Source organism: Aedes aegypti, chromosome 2, assembly GCF_002204515.2.
Source record: "Aedes aegypti strain LVP_AGWG chromosome 2, AaegL5.0 Primary Assembly, whole genome shotgun sequence".
Taxonomy (NCBI): Eukaryota; Metazoa; Arthropoda; class Insecta; order Diptera; family Culicidae; genus Aedes; species Aedes aegypti.
Window position 1 is genome coordinate 469,012,608 of NC_035108.1, and position 25,634 is coordinate 469,038,241.

The following is a 25,634-nucleotide window of genomic DNA, read 5'->3' on the forward strand; positions in this document are numbered from 1 at the left end:
CTCTGACACTATAATATTTTATAGTTGGATCATAGCAATCTTTGGAGTTGAGCAAATTTTCATTTTGACTCAAAACAAATATTTTCATTCGTGTATCCAGGAGACCAAAAAATACTTCAGATGTTGTAATCTTTTCATATTTTGCTGTTTGTAATAATGCTTATTTATTTTAGGTGGATGAAACTAGATTGTAGCTGAATTCACAAACTGAATAGGAATTTAAAATTACAAAATATAAAGTCCCATCTAAACCTAGATGTATGCCAGTGATTTGACAACAATGTATGCCAGTGATTTGACAAAAAAGGCTTTCTTGAGCGAGCCTATCAAAAGGGTGCAGAATATAGCGAAGTTATGAAGAACACGAAACTAAATTATTACGAGAACAATCTGCTATCAGAAAAAATATGGTTGAAAAAACAGGGCGGAGGATTGGTTATTTGACAAAGGAGATTAAGGTCCTGAGGATGTAATGTACGGCCGCTTTACATGGACCATAGAAATTGGTAATGCAAGGGAGAAGTATATTTCCTTACAAGGATAGTTCATTAGCGAAGGTAGCTAGCTTCTCTGCAAAGCTCTGAGTTAGTTGTGGTCTCTAGTAAATACTTATAGTATTTATCTAAATTATTATTTCGGCACCCGATGATTGGAAAACGCAAAAAACGTGCAGTGTACAATACCATTGCTAGCGCAAAGCGCATTGCTTATGTTCGAAAAGTGTTATTATCCAATTTTCAAGAGTCTTAAAATGATTGGCCTTTCAACAACACCGATAATCGGAAACGAATGCCTGAAAAATAGTGGTAGAGCCCCATTTGACGTAATAGTGATGAAGTATTCTGGCGCGTCCATTTTATTCCCAATGTTCATCAATTTACTGAAATTCGTTCACATCGGATGTCTTCTGAATAATAATCTAAAATAATAAAAAAAAAATAATTCAAGATTATAGAAAAATGGTTGATGTAAGTTTAACAAAATGAATATGAAGATGTTGTAGCTGAATTACAAATCGGGTGAAAATTAGTGACAGTTCAATCAACAAAAAAAAATCATTGCCTACTAAGACTTCGCTATAAAAACTGTACACAAGGAGTGTCAAAATCCAATCACCCCTTGTCTTTTTATGGTCAGCGTAAAAAGCTGGATAGGAATAAACAATCTAAATGCTCCTCACTATTCCCAAAAATCAATACTGTGCATTTATATGATGCAAATGTGTATTATCTTGACAAAACTGCAATTTTATTTTAAAATTTGTAAAATATTTTGTCTAAGAAAATTATTCCATTTTTGTCACGGTTCCGTTTTTATCAACTGAAAATTGCGGATCATGTTGATAAAAACAATATATTATTATTTGTAAATAACAATATATACGATATTTGTAAATTTAAAATTTCACCACAGTAAATTTTCATTTTTTTTCTGATCCAGTAAAACAATATTTCAAAAATTCCCGAAGAACTCATAAGAAATATCCCTTGTGATTCATCCACGAACTTTTCAGACATTCAGAAATTCCACTGATAGGGTAACGGTCGTATTTTGGACCCCCTAAGGAAGTGATTTTAGTTTTTTGTTCCAATTAATAAATTGCTCAGCGTAACCAAGTCAAAGAACATGCCAAAATATAGCGAAAAGCTTCTTCTACGAGATGAAAATGCCCATACAGTCATGAAGGATCCGATAAACGTGGAAAATAATTGAATTGTGAAGCACTGTCTGTCATTATTTTGGACACACCAATACATTTTGGACCCTCAAAGTATATATTTTGGACCCCTGGCATTTTTTATCGTTTGGCGACAAAGTCCACGACACTGGTTGTATAATATGCTTGCCCATAGTCTAATCAATCGATTGACAATGGAAAACCGAAGAAATTTTACGTTTTTAGTTCAGACTTTTGAAAAACGTTTTTGTTTACATTTGAAAAATTTCTGACGGCTTCAATTTCTGTGTGTAACGTGTTGTAACGGTTGCATGGATGAACCGATTAAATTTAATTAATTTCAGATAGAATAAACACATTTGCTATGTACAAACGCTTGATGCAAGTGCGGAATAGTCCTATATTTCCAAATGGCATGCGAATTGAGTTGGTCTTTCGATTTAATTTGGGAAATTTGCAGGAAAACGTCCCAGGGGGTCCAAAATATATAGGGGTCCAAAATATATTGGTTCACACAGGGGTTTCTTCATTAATTATTTCCGAACATTTCCAGTGCTTTCGCCAAGAACTACTTTACCAGTTTTCTCTGAGCTCCTCCTGGGATTTTCACGGAAAATCGTTCCCGAGATTAGTAGTTATTATTCAACAGATTTACTGAAGCTTTTTAGGCTTGCTTATCAGAAAATTTCTCGAACAATATCTGTCAAAGTGATCAATGAAATATTGCTGTGTGCGTTTGAAATGCAAATATCAAATGTGGGAACACCAAACGCGGTAAGAATTTTCACAAGGAAGGCGAAGTCAAAAATTGATTTTCTTTGCTAGGTTGGTGGTTATATGGATCATGGTTGCTAAGTTTCCTTTGACTGCTTTGTGTTGCCGCATTTGAAGCTCAGTAAGAGAAGATTCGCTCATCAAACGCAAACAGCAATGTCTTGAAGATTTCCACCAGAGTATGCCATAGAAATTCTTTGAACAATTCTCCAGAAAAGTCTTCTACGTACGTACTTATTTAAATTCCAATTGTAAGTTTATAATATCATCCACTTGTTCATTGATAATTTGTTTAGAATTTTCTGGAATTATTGCCCATTTCTCCGAGAAATAGAATAAGATTCCATCAAGTATTTGTCCAGGTTTAAGAAATTACTCCATTTTTTCCCGAATGCTAATCTTGGGATTTTTCCATGAATAATATCTAGGAATCTACCAACTAGCGTTGGGCAAATTTGTCTATAACATCGATGTTACTGAATCGATTTACATTTGAACTACCGAATCGATTCACCAATTTAATCGAATCCTTTGAATCGATTCGAATCGAATTATTTTTTTTTTTAAGTTTGGGATAAGGCCTAAAGCAGTTGCATTCAATTTGAACATCCTTGAATTTAAAACAATGGTTCAATAGAACAGATTTACTTCAATGATAGTTCACAATTTAATTTCTTTTTCATCAGCTCATTAAGAAATATTCATCAATTTCAACAAAATGAATCGAATGAAGAAAATCGATTCACCCAATTTAAGATGCTCCAAACATCGATTCAATAAATCGATTATTCGAAATGAAAACATCAATTTTCGGAACATTGATTCAAAATCGCCCAACGCTACTACCAACTCTGCATTTTTTGGCTCAAAAGCTACTCATATCCAATTTATATAAGATTTCTAGATTAACAAATACAAACAAAAAATTTGGAACATAAGGACATTTGTTCGATAGTTTCAGCACAGAGAAATAGACGTAACACTGACGAAATTTCCATCGACCATGCCTTTAACGATCATTTAAAATTCGCCATGTTATTGTCGCACCGCCACCAAATCGGATCGCGCCAGTGTGACTCGCGACGTGCCCCAACTCGCCACATTTCAATTGTGTTTTTTTTTAGTGCGGCGCTGCATGCTTACTAGTTTTATAAACACAGTTCACTATTCACATATTAGTTGAGATGCTTGGGACCCGAGAAAAAAAAACAAAAAGAAGAGTGTTGGTCTTGATTTCTACCGGATCCATAATACAAATCTCACGACCAGAGGCGCGCGCATCGCTTTTCTTTTCTTCGTATTTGATGCTTCACACATTCGTCATCAGCAGGTCTTGTTACATGAAACAGTGTTTAGAACTGGGCGATGGATTTGGCTTACGAAAGTGTGACAGTGCATTTATTAGGTATTGGAAAAATCGTGACAGAGGGGGATGGGGAGTTTAGAGATCCCGATAAAACAAGGTGTGTGTATTTTACTCTGTATCCAGAGTAAGGTGTACTGACTTGGCGAGAGTGGGTTGGAAGCCATCTTTCTTTTGCTGGCCGTTTTGTTTACAAACATTACCGTGCAGCAGAAAAAAGCAAAATAAATTTCGTCCGCAACCAGGTAAAAGTGCAGTGAGAAGAAATCCAAATACATAGTGAGTTATTTAAACACATTATCACCAATTAGTTAGTTGTTTTTATTAAAACATTCTTTTCCAGATGCGTTGGTACTGTGCGGTCAGCGGATGTACAAATAAAAAATCATCGACCAAGGAAAATCCTGGCATCACATACCACAGATTTCCAGCGGATGAAGCAAGAAGAGCGAAATGGGTGAGTTTTTGCGGACGTGGGGAAACGTGGACCCCTGTACCTAGTCAAGGAATTTGTTCCAGGCACTTTCATGGAACTAGTTACGATTCGAACGTGAAACATCGTCGGCAGCTCATTTCAAACGGTATTTACTCCATGTTGCCTAAAATTGTAGTTTTAAAGTAACGCATTCTTTATACAGCGATTCCAGAGCTTAATCCACGATCCGATCTCGGTCAACAACAGCATCAGCACAGTTCAGTTTCACAGCATATGATTTCAAAAGGACACATGTTTATGGATAACTTCCAGATCCTGAGCGAAATTCCTTCTTTTGGTATGTAATTTACAAACATTTCTCCTAAACTTGCATTAGAACTGGCACTCCAGTAATCGAGTAGAATATATTTAAATTTACAAACATATTTATCTATTTTAGATGAAAATCTTAGATTTTTGGACGAAACGAATGTTGCCGACGACTCAGCTCTCGGTTCCGAAAATAGCTTGGAGACGTCGCTTATTTGTTATCCGGTGGCCTCAGATCCAGTGAATTCGTCTGTAGAATCCGACCACAATTACCCCACTTCATCGGTGACCGTTTGTGGTACGTATTTGATCCATATGGATTTCTGTTGGTGGTGGCTTATTGTATAAAAGTTTCAGAATTTCAGATCCTTGATTTTTGATAAATAGAAAAGGTTAGGGTAACACAGGGCAACAGGCTAGTGCCGTTTTTGAACGCAATATACATTTTTGATGACATAAACAATGTTGTCAGGCAAGCAGTATGTATGTATTCAAGAATTGCGCACTGATAATTATACTTTCCACATTTTCTACTTGTAAAAACAATAATGCTTTAGCTGTATTCCTCATATGAAAATGACACACAGTCGCCTTTGGTTTTGTATATATTTTTCCTTCTGGCATAACAGCTAAGATATGAATTGCATTTTTTTGATTAATTTTTTATTGTAAAATAAACATTTAATTTGAGGCGATCGTTAAAATCCTTAGCTTTAGACTGGACAAATTTGTTCTACAATTTTCAACGTGGATATACGCTTCCCTCTGGCTTAACAGCTAAGATATAAGATGCATTTGTGATTTTTTTTATTGTTAAACAAAAAAATAACGTTGAACGATCGTTTAAGCCCTTAGCTTTAGGGTGGGCAAATTGGTTCTACGGTTATCAACGTGGATATATTTTTCCTGCTAGATTAACAGCTAAGATAAAAGATGCATTTTGAGGTTTCTTTTTGATTGAAAAATAAAAGTTTAATTTTAGGCGATCGTTTGAACCCTTAGCTTTTGGGTGGGCAAATTGGTTCTACGGTTTTCAACGGTGATATATTTTTCCTGCTAGATTAACAGCTAAGATACAAGATGCATTTTAAGGTTTCTTTTTGATTGAAAAGTAAACATTTAATTTAAAGCGATCGTTTGAACCCTTAGCTTTTGGGTGGGCAAATTGGTTCTACGGTTTTCAACGGTGATATATTTTTCCTGCTAGATTAACAGCTGAGATACAAGATGCATTTTAAGGTTTCTTTTTGATTGAAAAGTAAAAATTTAATTTAAAGTGATCGTTTGAACCCTTAGCTTTTTGGTGAGCAAATTGGTTCTACGGTTTTCAACGGTGATATATTTTTCCTGCTAGATTAACAGCTAAGATACAAGATGCATTTTGAGGTTTCTTTTTGATTGAAAAATAAATATTTAATTTTAAGCGATCGTTTGAACCCTTAGCTTTTAGATGGGCAAATTGGTTTTACGGTTTTCAACGGTGATATATTTTTCCTGCTAGATTAACAGCTAATATACAAGATGCATTTTGAGGTTTCTTTTTGATTGAAAAATAAATATTTAATTTTAAGCGATCGTTTGAACCCTTAGCTTTTAGGTGGGCAAATTGGTTCTACGGTTTTCAACGGTGATATCTTTTTCCTGCTAGATTAATAGCTAAGATACAAGATGCATTTTGAGGTTTCTTTTTGATTGAAAAATAAAAATTTAATTTAAAGCGATCGTTTGAACCCTTAGCTTTTGGGTGGGCAAATTGGTTTTACGGTTTTCAACGGTGATATATTTTTCCTGCTAGATTAACAGCTAATATACAAGATGCATTTTGAGGTTTCTTTTTGATTGAAAAATAAAAATTTAATTTTAAGCGATCGTTTGAACCCTTAGCTTTTAGGTGGGCAAATTGGTTCTACGGTTTTCAACGGTGATATATTTTTCCTGCTAGATTAACAGCTAAGATACAAGATGCATTTTAAGGTTTCTTTTTGATTGAAAAGTAAACATTTAATTTAAAGCGATCGTTTGAACCCTTAGCTTTTGGGTGGGCAAATTGGTTCTACGGTTTTCAACGGTGATATCTTTTTCCTGCTAGATTAACAGCTAATATACAAGATGCATTTTGAGGTTTCTTTTTGATTGAAAAATAAAAATTTAATTTTAAGCGATCGTTTGAACCCTTAGCTTTTAGGTGGGCAAATTGGTTCTACGGTTTTCAACGGTGATATATTTTTCCTGCTAGATTAACAGCTAAGATACAAGATGCATTTTAAGGTTTCTTTTTGATTGAAAAGTAAACATTTAATTTAAAGCGATCGTTTGAACCCTTAGCTTTTTGGTGAGCAAATTGGTTCTACGGTTTTCAACGGTGATATATTTTTCCTGCTAGATTAACAGCTAAGATACAAGATGCATTTTGAGGTTTCTTTTTGATTGAAAAATAAATATTTAATTTTAAGCGATCGTTTGAACCCTTAGCTTTTAGATGGGCAAATTGGTTTTACGGTTTTCAACGGTGATATATTTTTCCTGCTAGATTAACAGCTAATATACAAAATGCATTTTGAGGTTTCTTTTTGATTGAAAAATAAATATTTAATTTTAAGCGATCGTTTGAACCCTTAGCTTTTAGGTGGGCAAATTGGTTCTACGGTTTTCAACGGTGATATCTTTTTCCTGCTAGATTAATAGCTAAGATACAAGATGCATTTTGAGGTTTCTTTTTGATTGAAAAATAAAAATTTAATTTAAAGCGATCGTTTGAACCCTTAGCTTTTGGGTGGGCAAATTGGTTTTACGGTTTTCAACGGTGATATATTTTTCCTGCTAGATTAACAGCTAAGATACAAGATGCATTTTAAGGTTTCTTTTTGATTGAAAAGTAAACATTTAATTTAAAGCGATCGTTTGAACCCTTAGCTTTTGGGTGGGCAAATTGGTTCTACGGTTTTCAACGGTGATATCTTTTTCCTGCTAGATTAACAGCTAATATACAAGATGCATTTTGAGGTTTCTTTTTGATTGAAAAATAAATATTTAATTTTAAGCGATCGTTTGAACCCTTAGCTTTTAGGTGGGCAAATTGGTTCTACGGTTTTCAACGGTGATATCTTTTTCCTGCTAGATTAATAGCTAAGATACAAGATGCATTTTGAGGTTTCTTTTTGATTGAAAAATAAAAATTTAATTTAAAGCGATCGTTTGAACCCTTAGCTTTTGGGTGGGCAAATTGGTTCTACGGTTTTCAACGGTGATATCTTTTTCCTGCTAGATTAACAGCTAATATACAAGATGCATTTTGAGGTTTCTTTTTGATTGAAAAATAAAAATTTAATTTTAAGCGATCGTTTGAACCCTTAGCTTTTAGGTGGGCAAATTGGTTCTACGGTTTTCAACGGTGATATATTTTTCCTGCTAGATTAACAGCTAAGATACAAGATGCATTTTAAGGTTTCTTTTTGATTGAAAAGTAAACATTTAATTTAAAGCGATCGTTTGAACCCTTAGCTTTTGGGTGGGCAAATTGGTTCTACGGTTTTCAACGGTGATATATTTTTCCTGCTAGATTAACAGCTAAGATACAAGATGCATTTGAAGGTTTCTTTTTGATTGAAAAGTAAAAATTTAATTTAAAGCGATCGTTTGAACCCTTAGCTTTTAGGTGGGCAAATTGGTTCTACGGTTTTCAACGGTGATATATTTTTCCTGCTAGATTAACAGCTAAGATACAAGATGCATTTTAAGGTTTCTTTTTGATTGAAAAGTAAACATTTAATTTAAAGCGATCGTTTGAACCCTTAGCTTTTAGGTGGGCAAATTGGTTTTACGGTTTTCAACGGTGATATATTTTTCCTGCTAGATTAACAGCTAATATACAAGATGCATTTTGAGGTTTCTTTTTGATTGAAAAGTAAACATTTAATTTAAAGCGATCGTTTGAACCCTTAGCTTTTAGGTGGGCAAATTGGTTCTACGGTTTTCAACGGTGATATCTTTTTCCTGCTAGATTAATAGCTAAGATACAAGATGCATTTTGAGGTTTCTTTTTGATTGAAAAATAAAAATTTAATTTAAAGCGATCGTTTGAACCCTTAGCTTTTGGGTGGGCAAATTGGTTCTACGGTTTTCAACGGTGATATCTTTTTCCTGCTAGATTAATAGCTAATATACAAGATGCATTTTGAGGTTTCTTTTTGATTGAAAAATAAAAATTTAATTTTAAGCGATCGTTTGAACCCTTAGCTTTTAGGTGGGCAAATTGGTTTTACGGTTTTCAACGGTGATATATTTTTCCTGCTAGATTAACAGCTAATATACAAGATGCATTTTGAGGTTTCTTTTTGATTGAAAAGTAAACATTTAATTTAAAGCGATCGTTTGAACCCTTAGCTTTTAGGTGGGCAAATTGGTTCTACGGTTTTCAACGGTGATATCTTTTTCCTGCTAGATTAATAGCTAAGATACAAGATGCATTTTGAGGTTTCTTTTTGATTGAAAAATAAAAATTTAATTTAAAGCGATCGTTTGAACCCTTAGCTTTTGGGTGGGCAAATTGGTTCTACGGTTTTCAACGGTGATATCTTTTTCCTGCTAGATTAACAGCTAATATACAAGATGCATTTTGAGGTTTCTTTTTGATTGAAAAATAAAAATTTAATTTTAAGCGATCGTTTGAACCCTTAGCTTTTAGGTGGGCAAATTGGTTCTACGGTTTTCAACGGTGATATATTTTTCCTGCTAGATTAACAGCTAAGATACAAGATGCATTTTGAGGTTTCTTTTTGATTGAAAAATAAATATTTAATTTTAAGCGATCGTTTGAACCCTTAGCTTTTAGGTGGGCAAATTGGTTCTACGGTTTTCAACGGTGATATCTTTTTCCTGCTAGATTAATAGCTAAGATACAAGATGCATTTTGAGGTTTCTTTTTGATTGAAAAATAAAAATTTAATTTAAAGCGATCGTTTGAACCCTTAGCTTTTGGGTGGGCAAATTGGTTCTACGGTTTTCAACGGTGATATCTTTTTCCTGCTAGATTAACAGCTAATATACAAGATGCATTTTGAGGTTTCTTTTTGATTGAAAAATAAAAATTTAATTTTAAGCGATCGTTTGAACCCTTAGCTTTTAGGTGGGCAAATTGGTTCTACGGTTTTCAACGGTGATATATTTTTCCTGCTAGATTAACAGCTAATATACAAGATGCATTTTGAGGTTTCTTTTTGATTGAAAAATAAATATTTAATTTTAAGCGATCGTTTGAACCCTTAGCTTTTAGGTGGGCAAATTGGTTCTACGGTTTTCAACGGTGATATCTTTTTCCTGCTAGATTAATAGCTAAGATACAAGATGCATTTTGAGGTTTCTTTTTGATTGAAAAATAAAAATTTAATTTAAAGCGATCGTTTGAACCCTTAGCTTTTGGGTGGGCAAATTGGTTCTACGGTTTTCAACGGTGATATCTTTTTCCTGCTAGATTAACAGCTAATATACAAGATGCATTTTGAGGTTTCTTTTTGATTGAAAAATAAAAATTTAATTTTAAGCGATCGTTTGAACCCTTAGCTTTTAGGTGGGCAAATTGGTTCTACGGTTTTCAACGGTGATATATTTTTCCTGCTAGATTAACAGCTAATATACAAGATGCATTTTGAGGTTTCTTTTTGATTGAAAAATAAATATTTAATTTTAAGCGATCGTTTGAACCCTTAGCTTTTAGGTGGGCAAATTGGTTCTACGGTTTTCAACGGTGATATCTTTTTCCTGCTAGATTAATAGCTAAGATACAAGATGCATTTTGAGGTTTCTTTTTGATTGAAAAATAAAAATTTAATTTAAAGCGATCGTTTGAACCCTTAGCTTTTGGGTGGGCAAATTGGTTCTACGGTTTTCAACGGTGATATCTTTTTCCTGCTAGATTAATAGCTAAGATACAAGATGCATTTTGAGGTTTCTTTTTGATTGAAAAGTAAAAATTTAATTTAAAGCGATCGTTTGAACCCTTAGCTTTTAGGTGGGCAAATTGGTTCTACGGTTTTCAACGGTGATATATTTTTCCTGCTAGATTAACAGCTAAGATACAAGATGCATTTTAAGGTTTCTTTTTGATTGAAAAGTAAACATTTAATTTAAAGCGATCGTTTGAACCCTTAGCTTTTGGGTGGGCAAATTGGTTTTACGGTTTTCAACGGTGATATATTTTTCCTGCTAGATTAACAGCTAATATACAAGATGCATTTTGAGGTTTCTTTTTGATTGAAAAGTAAACATTTAATTTAAAGCGATCGTTTGAACCCTTAGCTTTTAGGTGGGCAAATTGGTTCTACGGTTTTCAACGGTGATATCTTTTTCCTGCTAGATTAATAGCTAAGATACAAGATGCATTTTGAGGTTTCTTTTTGATTGAAAAATAAAAATTTAATTTAAAGCGATCGTTTGAACCCTTAGCTTTTGGGTGGGCAAATTGGTTCTACGGTTTTCAACGGTGATATCTTTTTCCTGCTAGATTAACAGCTAATATACAAGATGCATTTTGAGGTTTCTTTTTGATTGAAAAATAAAAATTTAATTTTAAGCGATCGTTTGAACCCTTAGCTTTTAGGTGGGCAAATTGGTTCTACGGTTTTCAACGGTGATATATTTTTCCTGCTAGATTAACAGCTAAGATACAAGATGCATTTTGAGGTTTCTTTTTGATTGAAAAATAAATATTTAATTTTAAGCGATCGTTTGAACCCTTAGCTTTTAGGTGGGCAAATTGGTTCTACGGTTTTCAACGGTGATATCTTTTTCCTGCTAGATTAATAGCTAAGATACAAGATGCATTTTGAGGTTTCTTTTTGATTGAAAAATAAAAATTTAATTTAAAGCGATCGTTTGAACCCTTAGCTTTTGGGTGGGCAAATTGGTTCTACGGTTTTCAACGGTGATATCTTTTTCCTGCTAGATTAACAGCTAATATACAAGATGCATTTTGAGGTTTCTTTTTGATTGAAAAATAAAAATTTAATTTTAAGCGATCGTTTGAACCCTTAGCTTTTAGGTGGGCAAATTGGTTCTACGGTTTTCAACGGTGATATATTTTTCCTGCTAGATTAACAGCTAATATACAAGATGCATTTTGAGGTTTCTTTTTGATTGAAAAATAAATATTTAATTTTAAGCGATCGTTTGAACCCTTAGCTTTTAGGTGGGCAAATTGGTTCTACGGTTTTCAACGGTGATATCTTTTTCCTGCTAGATTAATAGCTAAGATACAAGATGCATTTTGAGGTTTCTTTTTGATTGAAAAATAAAAATTTAATTTAAAGCGATCGTTTGAACCCTTAGCTTTTGGGTGGGCAAATTGGTTCTACGGTTTTCAACGGTGATATCTTTTTCCTGCTAGATTAACAGCTAATATACAAGATGCATTTTGAGGTTTCTTTTTGATTGAAAAATAAAAATTTAATTTTAAGCGATCGTTTGAACCCTTAGCTTTTAGGTGGGCAAATTGGTTCTACGGTTTTCAACGGTGATATATTTTTCCTGCTAGATTAACAGCTAAGATACAAGATGCATTTTAAGGTTTCTTTTTGATTGAAAAGTAAACATTTAATTTAAAGCGATCGTTTGAACCCTTAGCTTTTGGGTGGGCAAATTGGTTCTACGGTTTTCAACGGTGATATATTTTTCCTGCTAGATTAACAGCTAAGATACAAGATGCATTTGAAGGTTTCTTTTTGATTGAAAAGTAAAAATTTAATTTAAAGCGATCGTTTGAACCCTTAGCTTTTAGGTGGGCAAATTAATTCTACGGTTTTCAACGGTGATATATTTTTCCTGCTAGATTAACAGCTAAGATACAAGATGCATTTTAAGGTTTCTTTTTGATTGAAAAGTAAACATTTAATTTAAAGCGATCGTTTGAACCCTTAGCTTTTGGGTGGGCAAATTGGTTCTACGGTTTTCAACGGTGATATATTTTTCCTGCTAGATTAACAGCTAAGATACAAGATGCATTTTAAGGTTTCTTTTTGATTGAAAAGTAAACATTTAATTTAAAGCGATCGTTTGAACCCTTAGCTTTTGGGTGGGCAAATTGGTTCTACGGTTTTCAACGGTGATATATTTTTCCTGCTAGATTAACAGCTAAGATACAAGATGCATTTGAAGGTTTCTTTTTGATTGAAAAGTAAAAATTTAATTTAAAGCGATCGTTTGAACCCTTAGCTTTTAGGTGGGCAAATTGGTTCTACGGTTTTCAACGGTGATATATTTTTCCTGCTAGATTAACAGCTAAGATACAAGATGCATTTTAAGGTTTCTTTTTGATTGAAAAGTAAACATTTAATTTAAAGCGATCGTTTGAACCCTTAGCTTTTGGGTGGGCAAATTGGTTTTACGGTTTTCAACGGTGATATATTTTTCCTGCTAGATTAACAGCTAATATACAAGATGCATTTGAAGGTTTCTTTTTGATTGAAAAGTAAAAATTTAATTTAAAGCGATCGTTTGAACCCTTAGCTTTTAGGTGGGCAAATTGGTTTTACGGTTTTCAACGGTGATATATTTTTCCTGCTAGATTAACAGCTAATATACAAGATGCATTTTGAGGTTTCTATACAGTGGACCCGCCTTGCGATAAAACGACGTCATTTTTGGATCTTTCCTTGTCCGTGGTATCAGTCAAAATTGAATTTGCAAAGATATATTGAATTCTCGTCGCAAAAATTAAGAATTTACAGTAGAATTTCTGAAACTTTTTGACGAAAGTCCTATCAGGTATCAGAAGGCCGGCTCCAAAGGCACGTTCCCCACCAGTTGGGAGATTTGTGCCATCGCCATATTTGAGCCTATTTCATCATCTACCCGATGGGAGAGGGAAGGGAAAGATGGGAGGAAATAGGAGTGGGGTCCCTTGAAGAGGGAAGATCGCATAAGCGAAATGAGAGCATGTAGCTCCATACCACAATGGGTTCGAACAGCGCCCTAAAAAGGGCACTGCAAAACGCATGAGCGTAAAGAGAGCCTATAGCTCATTACCACAGCGGGTTAAGAATAACAGAATGTCCTGAAGATTCAGGCTTCTGAATTCAGTTTCACTTAATAAGTGTTTACCAAGTAATTGGAATCGCATTTGCGCAAAAACTGGACAGTTACATATCAGGTGATACGAAGTTCCATAATCGGAGTCACAACTATCACACACAAATGAGTCAGCACGCTGAATATTTGCCATGTGATAGTTGAGTCGGCAGTGGCCTGTCAACGCTCTGACCAAGAGACTGCAATTCTGCTTTGACAGATTTGTTAAATACTTCGCCACCTTTGGAGATGGCTCAGTAATATACAATTTTGTTTGACGACACGACTCCAAATTATTCCAATATTGCTTGTGCTGAGTTGCCGCCCAAGAGTTTATCTGAAGCTTCACCCAGCACTTCGAAATTGGAATAGCCGGCTCAGGGCCAATGAAGTCATGCGATGCTCCATCGCGAGCTAACTCATCAGCCAATTCATTTCCAGCGATGGAAGAATGGCCAGGTACCCATACAAGGTTTACAGAGTTGACTGAATTCAGTTCCTCAATTTGAGTTCGACATGCGATAACAAGCTTCGACCTTGAGTTGGCCGAAGCGAGAGCTTTTATAGCAGCCTGACTATCTGAACAAAAGTATATGACTTTACCCATTACGCGCTGTTGGAGTGCTGATTGCACTCCACACATAAGAGCAAATATTTCCGCCTGAAAAACGGTGCAGTTTCTACCAAGTGAGTAAAACTGATTCAGCCTTAGCTCACGAGAATATACTCCTGCACCAGCTCTACCTTCAAGAAGGGAGCCATCAGTGTAACATACTATATTGCTTGATATACTTCTTTCCAAATAGCCAGACGTCCACTCTTCCCGTGAAGGGAATTGTGTGGTAAATGTCCTGTAAGGAAAGTTACAAGCAATTGTGAGATCACTTGGAGCAAGGACAATTTTGTCCCAATTCACCAAAAGTGGAAACAACGAAGTGTGTGTAGATCTACGATTCACTGGATTTTTCTCCAGTAGATCCAGTACCCATAAACGGTAAGAGCAAGAAAGTGCTTCTTGTTTAAGATATATGTGTAGTGGCGCAACGTCGAAAAGGGCCTCGAGCGCTGCTGTGGGAGTTGTAGAGAACGCACCAGACATCGCCATCAAGCACATCCTTTGGAGATGGCCCAATTTTGATTGGATTGTTCTCACTTCGCCCTTTTGCCACCACACAAGACATCCATATGCCAATATTGGCCGAACAACTGTTGTGTAAATCCATTTGATATATTTGGGTTTGAGGCCCCAAGTTTTACCAAAGGTTCGCCGGCATTGACCGAAGGCCATGCAAGCTTTTTTGACTCTGAAATCAATGTGAGGTGTCCATGAAAGTTTGGAATCTAGAATGACTCCAACATACTTTACTTGATCAGTCACATTAATCTCAGTGCCAAAAAGACGTAAAGGTCGAATTCCATCGCGGTTTCGTCTTTCCGTAAAAAGAACAATAGATGTTTTATTCGGGTTAACCGAAAGGCCATATTGGCGACACCAACTCTCGACTACCTGAAGAGCACTTTGCATCAGGTCGAATAGGGTGCTTATGCACATACCAACTATCAGAGCTAGATAGTCGTCGGCAAATCCATAAGTTGGAAAACCGCAATTATTGAGTTGCCTCAATAGCGTATCTGCTACGAGATTCCACAAAAGTGGTGACAAGACTCCCCCTTGGGGGCATCCGCAAACACTCAATTTTCGAATCGCTGCTTGACGCAATGTCGAGAAGAGATGTCGGTTTTTGAGCATTTGATGAATCCAATTGGTAATCATTGTAGGTAGCCCATGGTTTCGTGCGGCTTCCAATATGGCATCGAAAGACACGTTATCAAAGGCACCCTCAATATCCAAGAAAACACCCAAGCAGGATTGCTTCTGAGCGAATGCTTTCTCGATATCGTATACAACTTTGTGTAAGAGAGTCACAGTGGACTTTCCAGATTGGTAAGCATGTTGATTCACATGAAGAGGCATGTTTGCCAAATAAACATCACGGATGTGATGATCGATAATGCGTTCCAGACATTTCAGAAGAAAAGAGGTCAGACTGATTGGTCTAAAACTCTTCGCTTCCTCATACGACGCACGTCCTCCTTTTGGGATAAACTTTACAGTAATATCACGCCAGGATTTGGGAATGTACCCGGTAGCAAAACTGCTTACAAGTAGCTTTTTCAAAACATGTTTGATAGACTCAAATCCCTTTTGGAGCAGAACAGGATAAATCCCATCCGCTCCTGGAGATTTGAAAGGAGCAAAACTATTAAGTGCCCATTGAATCGATTCAGTAGTTACGATACTGCGAGCCGAGGCCAGAGACTCGTAACTACATGAAAAGACATTTGGTTCATCCGTAGATGCTATGTCCACACATCCGGGGAAGTGTGTATTGAATAAACATTCTAAAACTTCTTCATCGGAAGAAGTAAAGTCACCATTAGGTAAGCGAATTTCGTTCACTTGGAAATCCTTAGATTTTGCAAGAATTTTGTTCAACCGACTGACTTCACTCAAACTGGAAACATTTGTACAAAGGTTTTTCCAGCCGGATCGTTCAGCAGAACGAAGAGCCTTCTTGTAAGCCTTGCGAGCTGACTTGAACGACTCTGATCCAGCTGAACGGCGTCTGTTCCAACTCCTTCTACATTGTTTCCTGAGTCTAGTCAGATCGGAATTCCACCATGGGGTCCCTCTTGTAGGCTTTACAGACCGCAGAGGACATGCTTCTTCAAAAGCTTCCATAATGTAGGATGTTGTAGTATCAACGGCATCATCCAGATCACTTGGATTTTCAATGGACGGAGAATATCCATGAAATTTGGTCGCAACCAATTCAATGTAGAGTTCCCAGTTTGTTGACCGGGGATTCCTAAAACGCAAAGTCTGCGCAGTTACATTTGAATGTTCAAAGAAGATGTAGCGATGATCAGATAATGATTCCTCATCTGATACATGCCAATTCGTCAACTCGTGACTGATTCTATTCGAGCAGAGCGTTATGTCTAACACTTCTTCTCTATTAGAAACCATGAAGGTTGGGCGATTGCCTATGTTAAGTAATCCAAGGTCTGTACTACTTAAGTATTCCATCAGACTGGAGCCTCTCAAATTGATATCCGAGCTGCCCCAGATGATGTGATGAGCATTGGCATCACTGCCCACAATCAGCGGAAGGCCTTTTGTTACGCAGTGTACGACAACTCGTTTGAAGTCATCCGTTGGGGATGGTTCATCATGTGGTAAATATACCGAACAATAGACGTATTTCCTGTTGAGGTCACCAACAGAAACATCGATTGTGACAGCACATACATCTCTGGTAGTTAACTCAGAAATGAGTGTAGCAACGATTGCTTTATTAATGAGCACGCATGCGCGGGGCATGGAGTTTGCCATTTCAAGTTTGCTAAAAGTAGCAAAAACTGGGTCCACAAGGTTACCTAGATAGAAGTTCCCTCTACGAAAGTAGGGTTCTTGAACTAGCGCCACTTGGGCTGCACCATTTTGCATGAGTCTGCAAAGATTGATCGTTGCTGTTCTTTTATGCTGAAGATTGATCTGAGCTAACCTAACCGTAGCCACTACCCAAACTAGGCAGGATTAAGCTTTTTGCAATCTCAGCACGAAAAAGACCAGCAACGAAAAAACCAGATCGGTATCTATTTAAAGTCGCCAAAGGCGAAAGAGCACAGAATACACTGTGTAAAACGCATAATGCGAATCCATATAGGTGATAATTTAAATTAAATGTCAACATATTCATAATCCCACCCTTATTAAGCCTCAGGATAGAGACTGAAGAAGGGCAGCCGATTATCTCGGAGAAACACAAGGTCACCTGCACCATTGCTCCGGGTAGCACAGGAAGGACTCAATACTGTGGAGGGCGCCCTGGTACCCCACAGGCTCCGTTTGCGGTTAGGTTTTATTTAGACCCCCCTAACCATTCATTCTTAGGCACGGTACGCATCACACCATAAATTAGGGGTCACCTGTGAGGTGGACTTTTACCATCGGAACAGGCAGTCCGTAGTGTTAATTCTTAGCCAGTTGAAACAACCGCTACCGACACTACGCGGCTATCTAGGCTGCTCGGGAAAAGGAGGTTAATATTGATGATTAACTCCTGACGTGCCCAAGCAGCCATTAACAAAGAATTTCTGAAACTTTTTGACGAAAGTCCTAACGAGATACCGCACAGAGAAGCTTAAGTAGGATTTATAGAATTTATTTCAAATGTTCTGGTTCACTTTTATTCGTTTTTTTTTGTAACGGAGAATGATTGGTGTTGAGATGTAAATTTTACTGAAGGTATTTATGTCTAACAACTCAAAAAGTGTTTTGCATGAACTCTAAAAGTGTATTAAACATGTACCGGGTACACCCGTTGGTTTGACCACTTTTAATCTGTACCCCGCTAATTTGCACATCGTTCAGATTATAAATGGATCAAACGTCATTTAGCTCATGGGACGGAGTAAAGTGAAATGGAACGCTGTGGAACGGAATGCAGAATCAAAACAAAACAGTCAAAGGGGTAACCAGAAGCAAGGTTCTAGGGTGACTAGATGTTCAAACTAAAAATGAACCCCGGTTCATGGTTTGCATGAAGTACCGTGGAGCGGAGGTGCACGGTATTGTAAAAACAGATTGATGTAGAAACCATGGATCAATGCACGAGTTCACGAATTTGACGTTTGAGCGGTGCCGAATTCACTCGTTGCCATGGTCACGTAAATAACACGGCACCGCTCAAACGTCAGATAGTGAACTCGTGCATCGGTCCATTGGGACAACGAAAGGTAAGAGATTATTTATAATCTTTTCTCTAGAAGTGAACGATTTTAAGATAATTAAAATATTGAAACATTTCTATGGAATAAAAAAAAATCATAAGAAGTTCCGTCAGCATCTTCTCTAGAAAGTATCTAGTGGGTATTGGACGACTCAGGCGGTAATGGACGGGCAGGACATTACTTTCTTCTCACTGGTGAACCAATGGAAATCGGCAATCTTGGGCAACTAGCGAGGCGGCTTCAATCACATGGCATCAATCACCAAAAGCATGGGAGTATGACTGGAACTCCAGGGGGCAATCAACACTTTTCGGGACCAAATTCTCGCGGGGATTGACGTGATCAAATAGTGACTAAATACAAACAAGTATCGTGCAAAAAAAAAAACAATAATATCTTGGAATTTTCGGGAGAGAAGAATGAGCTTGAGATTCACGTGCGTTTGAGGATAATAATACTCTGTATAAGATTTGAAGAATAACAAAAAACGGGTGGCAAAGCGAATACATATGCATTAGGGTGCCAATGAAAATCGATTTTTCGAATTTCAAAAAATGGTAGTGCTCAAAAGTTTTGTCTCCTCGAAAAAAGTCCACATGCAAAATTTGAGCTCAATCGGACTTCATTAAGTGGACCCCCAAAGCGGTCAAAGTTTGGCTTTTTTGACCCATGAAAAATCTCCAAAGGGTACATGAAATTTCCGAAATCGAAATTTTTTTTTTGATGCCAGATGTCTTAGAAATGCATGAAACGTCGAGATCTGGTGTTATTTGGAAAAATTGTTTTTTTGAAAAAAATCGACCTTTTGGGACTTTTTTTGAGTTGGGGGAGTGAATTGAATTTGAAATGAACGATTTGAATTCAATTGCTGAGAAATACAAGGCAATAGTATTGAAACATATCCTATATCATTGTTCGCCACTGAAAGCATATTATATGTGATATTTCATTAGGGTGGTTCATTTACTTTCCATTAGGGTGGTCCTTTTTGTTAAAAAAAAAAAATAGAGTTTTAATTGAATATTGAAGACAATAGTATTGGAACATCTCTCACATTATCGTAAGCCATTTTCTACATTTAATATGTGGTATTTTATTAGGGTGGTTCACTTATTTTCCATTAGGGTGGGTCTTTCTGTCGAAAAATCATAATTTGAATGGGATATTAAAAACCATAGTATTTTATCACCTCTTTCATCATCGTAGGGCATTTCGTTCCGAAAGATTATGGTGTGGACTACTACATAATATTTGCGTAATGTTCGACGAAAAATGTAAAGGTAACTTAGTTAACAACAAAAGAGTTTTCTAGAAAGCCTCTCATTGTTAGAAAGGTCCTTTTGAAAAGTTTTGCGTGATTTTCATTCGGAATGCAACACTTCACTAAGCTGAACCAGTTCGGAGTCCTCGTCTCATACAAATTCGCTTGCTACTTCGTGATTTCAGATGCACTCATCTAGAGATCAAGCATTGAGCCTCAGTGACCTTTCCAATTTAGTTTTGCAAATTCCGAAGGAAATTGCAGAGAAAATTCTGAAGGAAATTCTAGAGGAAATACCGAAGGAAATTCCAAAGGAAATTCCAGAGGGAATTACGAAGGAAATTCCAGAGGAAACTCTAGAGAAAATTCTGAAGGAAATTCCAGAGAAAATTCGGAAGGAAATTCCAGAGAAAATCCCGAAAGAAACTCCAGAGGAAATTCCAAAGGAAATTTCAGAGATAATTTCGAAGAAAATTCAAGGGGAAATACGGAAGGAAATTCCAAAGGAAATTCCGAATAAATTTCCAGAGTAAGTTCCGAAGGAAATTCCAGAAGAAATTCAGAAGGAAATTCCAGAGTAAATTCCGAAGGAAATTCCAGAGAAAATTCCAGAGAAAATACCGAAGGAAATACCGAAGGAAATTCCAGAGGAAACGAAAATTATAGAGGTACCGTAATCCGGGGTAACATTGATCATTTTTCTGAATGTATCTTTAATATTTCGTTTGAAAATGCAAATGTTGCAAAGTTAATATTTTTAAAACAAGTACTGTCACCCATAGCTCGAGACTAAAAACTGTATTTTATTTATTGACAGATTTAAGCACGTTAAAAAACACGTTTTAGGCGATATTTTTATTAAGCTGATATGGGGTAACATTGATCACTTATGTAAACAACGTTCGGTAATACTAAATATGTCGTTACTTACTTAAATCATGGCCCCTGAATCCGAATATGAAGGCCAAACGCTTACAAGTAATTTACTTTTTGAGTTATTTTAAGATTAAAAGCACCTCGAACCACGGAATACGCCTAAAGGTAGGCAATTTCCTAAGCGAATTTTACATTCTAATCAGAAATTCGGTAATATTGCCTAAATGAGCATACTTATAAAAGATTTGACAACGGAATCGTTCTCGGCGATGCCATTTTTAGTAAGAATCATATTTTCCTTGCTTATATCGTTTGCAGAACTTGTGTGAGACATGAATCTTTGGTAGTGTCACCCTTAACAATAAAAATCATTATTTTAAAAAGTTGACAAATTAACGAATAAAGTAAACTCAATTTTCGCAAAAACATTAACTTTTATTAGCTCATGAATATAAGAAAGAGAAGCACTACTCATGATTTGGAAATATTTCATCAAAAATTTTTAATACGTACTTTTGATGAGAGGAGTCATTCCGATCAATGTTACCCCGCTGATCAATGATACCCCGGATTACGGTACTTCCGAAGAAAATTCCGAAATAATTTCAAAGCTTCAAAAGAAATTCCAAATGAAATTCCGAATCAAATTTAGCATGAAGCTCCAAAAAGAATTCCGAAGGAAACTCTAGAAGAAATTCCGAAGCAAATTGCAAAGTAAATTGCAACGAAAATAACGTAGAAAATTCCAAATCCAATCCCGAAGGTAGCTCCAAAAGAAATTCCAAACGAATTTCTAAAGCTAATCCCGAAAGAAATTCCAAAGCAAATTCAAAAGGAAATTCCATAAAAATAAATCCAAATGGATTTTTGAAGGATGTTCTGAAGCATTGCGCAGAAAATTGCGCAGAAAATTCCAAATATAATTCCGAAGCCAGCTAAAAGAAATTGCAAAGGAAATTCCATAAGAAATTTCAAAGGAACTTCCGAAGCGAATTCCAAAGGAAATTCCGAAGGCAATTCCAGAAGAAATTCCGAAAGAAATTCCAAAGGAAACGCTGAAGAAAGTTTTGAAAAACTGAAGAAGGAAATTCCGAAAGTAATTCCAAATAAATCCAAAATAACTTCCTGAACCAACTTACTGAAAGAAATTCATGAAGCAATTCCAAAGGAAATTCTGAAGTAAATGAGATATGAAGTTCCGAAGAGTACAAAGGAATTTTAAAGGATACTCCTAAGAAAATTCCGACAAAATAATTCGAAGGAAATTCCAAAGAAAATTCCGTTGAAAACTCCAACGAAAAAGATCAATATGAAATTCCGACGGAATTTCTATAAGGAACTTTGTTACATCTTTGAAGAATAAACGAGAACTGATTGTTAAAACTGGAATTGCCTACGTTGCCACAACCGAATCGCGTGTACTATAGCAAGCAGAAGGCAACGTACTCTTGTTTCGGGAATGAAGGAGCCCAAGACTGAGAATCTCTTTTGAAAATATAAACTAAACACTTTTGTTGCCCTTCATCGTCGCCCATCAAGCTATTGTCATAATTGGAATACGTCAAAAATTATTTCATTCCTTTTTTATCTGTATTCTGATTATGGCAGTTAGAGTTGTGCTTCACTGAATTCACTGATTATTGTTATTGGAACATTTTATTTTAACTATTCAAAAGAAAACCTTAATGAAAATATCTTAACGAAGAGTTGCATGCCAATGAAGAATCATGATTCAAAACTTTACAAACAAAGTTGATTTTTTAGATCTGTTGAGAATATTTTTTTTTAATTTACAAATTAAATGATCACCCTTATGCAAAACTGAGGACAATGAAATATCACATATTATATGTTAACAGTGGCCTACGATGACATAGGAGATGTTTAATTACTCTTGTATTTTCTATTCCATTCAAATTCTCATTTTTTTTTTTTTAAAGGACCACCGTAATGGAATATAAGTGAGCCTTCCCAATGAAATATTACGAATCTTATGAAGGAAATGGCCTACGATGATGAAAGAGGTGATAAAATACTATTGTTTTTAATATCCCATTCAAATTATGATTTTTCGACAGAAAGGCCCATCCTAATGGAAAATAAGTGAACCACCCTAATAAAATACCACATATTAAATGTAGAAAATGGCTTACGATAATGTGAGAGATGTTCCAATAGTATTGTCTTCAATATTCAATTAAAACTCTATTTATTATTTTTTTATTTTTTAACAAAAAGGACCACCCTAATGGAAAGTAAATGAACCACCCTAATGAAATATCACATATACACCAGATCTCGACGTTTCATGCATTTCTAAGACATCTGGCATCAAAAAAAAAATTCGATTTCGGAAATTTGGAGATTTTTCATGGGTCAAAAAAGCCAAACTTTGACCGCTTTGGGGGTCCACTTAATGAAGTCCGATTGAGCTCAAATTTTGCATGGGGACTTTTTTCGAGGAGACAAAACTTTTGAGCACTACCATTTTTTGAAATTCGATAGCAAAATTTTTCCCATACATTGCATTGGCACCCTAATATGCATAGCACTATAGTGCAGAGCCGGTTCAGGTGAAACCGAATTTCATTTAAAACGGATTAATAAATTGAATATTAATTTTAATTATCATCAGTATTCTTTTTATCTTTCTTGATTTCTGTATTCCCCAGAATTCTGACAAAAAGCCTCTAGAAATTCCGCCCTGGAATTACACGAGAATTACACGAAAAATTTCTTGCAAAACAAAGTCAAGTAAAGCATTTCTCTTGATCGCAGTACGCAGTTGAAAAGAAACGTCAATTCAAATGGATCTCACCGTAGAAAATACTTGAACCCACGGTAAAAAGAAGCAAGGTATTATACTCCGAAAAATGACATTTGGCAGTGACGTCATTCCTATCGCAAACTAGAACGAGTGCAAAAAAAAGCAAGGCTTGCTCTCTTTTACTATCCTGTAAGCCTCATGCTTGACGATAGGAATGACGACACATGTTTTGATTGAAAACCGTTGTTTACACATAGGAATAGCTTCAATTCTCAAACTTGTCTTTATTTCACAAATTATAGATTGACGTGCCATAACAATTAACGTGAACAATAGACAAATGACTAAGACGTTTATCTACTGGCCACTTTTTGAACATTCTGTAAAATAATTACCCTGAAATGGGTTGTACTCCTTCACTTTCCTATTAGCATAATCGTAACATTTAAATTCATGACATTTATTAACATTTGTAGGATATTCAAAAATATTATGAAAATATCGAGTATCGATCAATGTGTGCTAGATTGCAGAGACCGTGTATGTATTTCATTAATTTAGGGGAAACATCGAGTAAGGGAGATTTGATTAGACTTTAGTGTCACTTTGACGTTGTATGTGCATCGCAATTTACGACTGGTATTCTTACAATGTAAATATGTTGCCTTAAACAATCGTCACTGTATTTTATTGTAAACTTCACTACCCTTAAGAATTATTCAACTTGTATGAAAATTCACAGTGTACTGACGTAAATGTACGTATACATCATCGTCCATTGAACAGTGGATGTTTAGGCGATGTCCGTCGCAATCAAAGCAGGCATGCCTGGTACGCGTCGCGATGCGCGATATCCACGCAAGCAATGAGTCGTCCGAGCGAGAGTAGGTTGACTTGGAAGTACTGCGGTACATATGACTGACTGGCTGAAAATTGCGCACCAAACCGACGCACTCGAACCAATCCCCCGCAAATTCGAGACCGGGATCCGTCAGAGACGATGGATGGACGGAGACGGAAGGAGAGTTCAGTTCGGTGAGAGAGGTTGCACATGTTGGACGGTGCGGACCTGAAGATGTTGCCGCCGCCTTGGATTGAAGAATGAGAAAAAGAATTACACCAATATGTATGAATATAGTTACACACGCTATGTCCAAAGGTGGTTATTATGCAACTTTGACGTACCTCATATGATATATTTTCACAAAAAGTTGCTATTGATAAAAAATAACTAGAGGAATCTGCAAAAGGGAAAAAGTTTGACTTGAACTTCTTCCGAACTTTCTAGTTGTTGTGCATGACTTACTTTTTCTAGAATCAATTTCCGATTTAAAATTTAAGGCCGTCGTCTGTGTCGTATACTAGACTCGACTAAAAAAATCCATCGAAAATGTTAACACGATGGGTTTTTTCAAGCCGAGTCTAGTACACGATACTGAACATGGCATTACAGTTGAGGTTTAAATGCGCATATCTGTCAAAGGATACAAACTCTAGTGGACTTAAATGGTATAGTACTGAGTTCGGTTTTCATTTACCTAACGTTCAAGAATCCGTCATCGCAATCATCGTCATCTTCGAAAATTCAAAATTAAAATTTATTTTCTGAAAATATGTTCACTGTATTTGAAAATTCTAAAGTTGATGACGGTTGCTGCCTGTTTGATTTGAGATATTTATTTACATAAAAATTACACAACGACCCCCTTTAAACAAAGCGTCGGTACATATTCCCCAGTCCGTTAAGGTTACAGCCAGACAGACAATATTGTGCTCTGCAAGATAAATCCACGTAATGCGATTATCTGAAAATGTCGATATACCGTCGCAGTGATAATGAAAATCACCAAATGTTTCAGATTGGGCAAATTTGAAACATTTGTGTCCTTGAAGGGCGAAAAAATTCAAGCCTACTTGAATTTTGACGTTGCGTTTGAATTGCGCGCATATCTTCTGCGCGTTACCGCCGCCGCTGGATGTGGATTTAATATAAGCGCCGCAATATCGCCCAGAGGAGGAGAGAGAAGCGCGAGCAATCCGATGACGGCTTCGACCTCTGCCGGATTGGTTTTGGGTGGTTCAGTTCTGTTCAGTTCAGTCATCATCGTAGCAGGCGATCGATCAGTTCGCTACTCGCAGTCAAGCCGTGTGGACGTGAAATCGTAGGAGCCGAGAAATACTCTCGAGTGCCTTGTGGAAAAAGTGTGACTGGTTGTTGGACAGTGGTAAAGTGATTGCTTTTCTTAACCGTGTGGGCTAAGTGACTGTGAGTGGCAGATATATCCCTGGACCGGATTCCAAGAAGCAAAAAGT

At 36.2% G+C, this 25,634-nt stretch overlaps 1 protein-coding gene across 3 annotated transcripts in view; it reads left to right on the forward strand.

The window, feature by feature from the left end:
* The first annotated feature begins 3,999 nt into the window (after positions 1–3,999).
* Positions 4,000–25,634, forward strand: part of LOC5568072 (sialin) — a 50,934-nt gene continuing 29,299 nt past the window's right edge. The window contains exons 1-4 of one of the 3 annotated variants that reach the window (XM_021848308.1): positions 4,000–4,094; positions 4,159–4,396; positions 4,454–4,588; positions 4,691–4,858. The gene's annotated coding sequence lies outside the window, so the exon portion shown is untranslated. Of the gene's footprint in view, positions 4,095–4,158; positions 4,397–4,453; positions 4,589–4,690; positions 4,859–25,407; positions 25,633–25,634 lie in introns of those variants that run through there. The other 2 variants (XM_021848307.1, XM_021848306.1) reach the window with 2 other exon arrangements.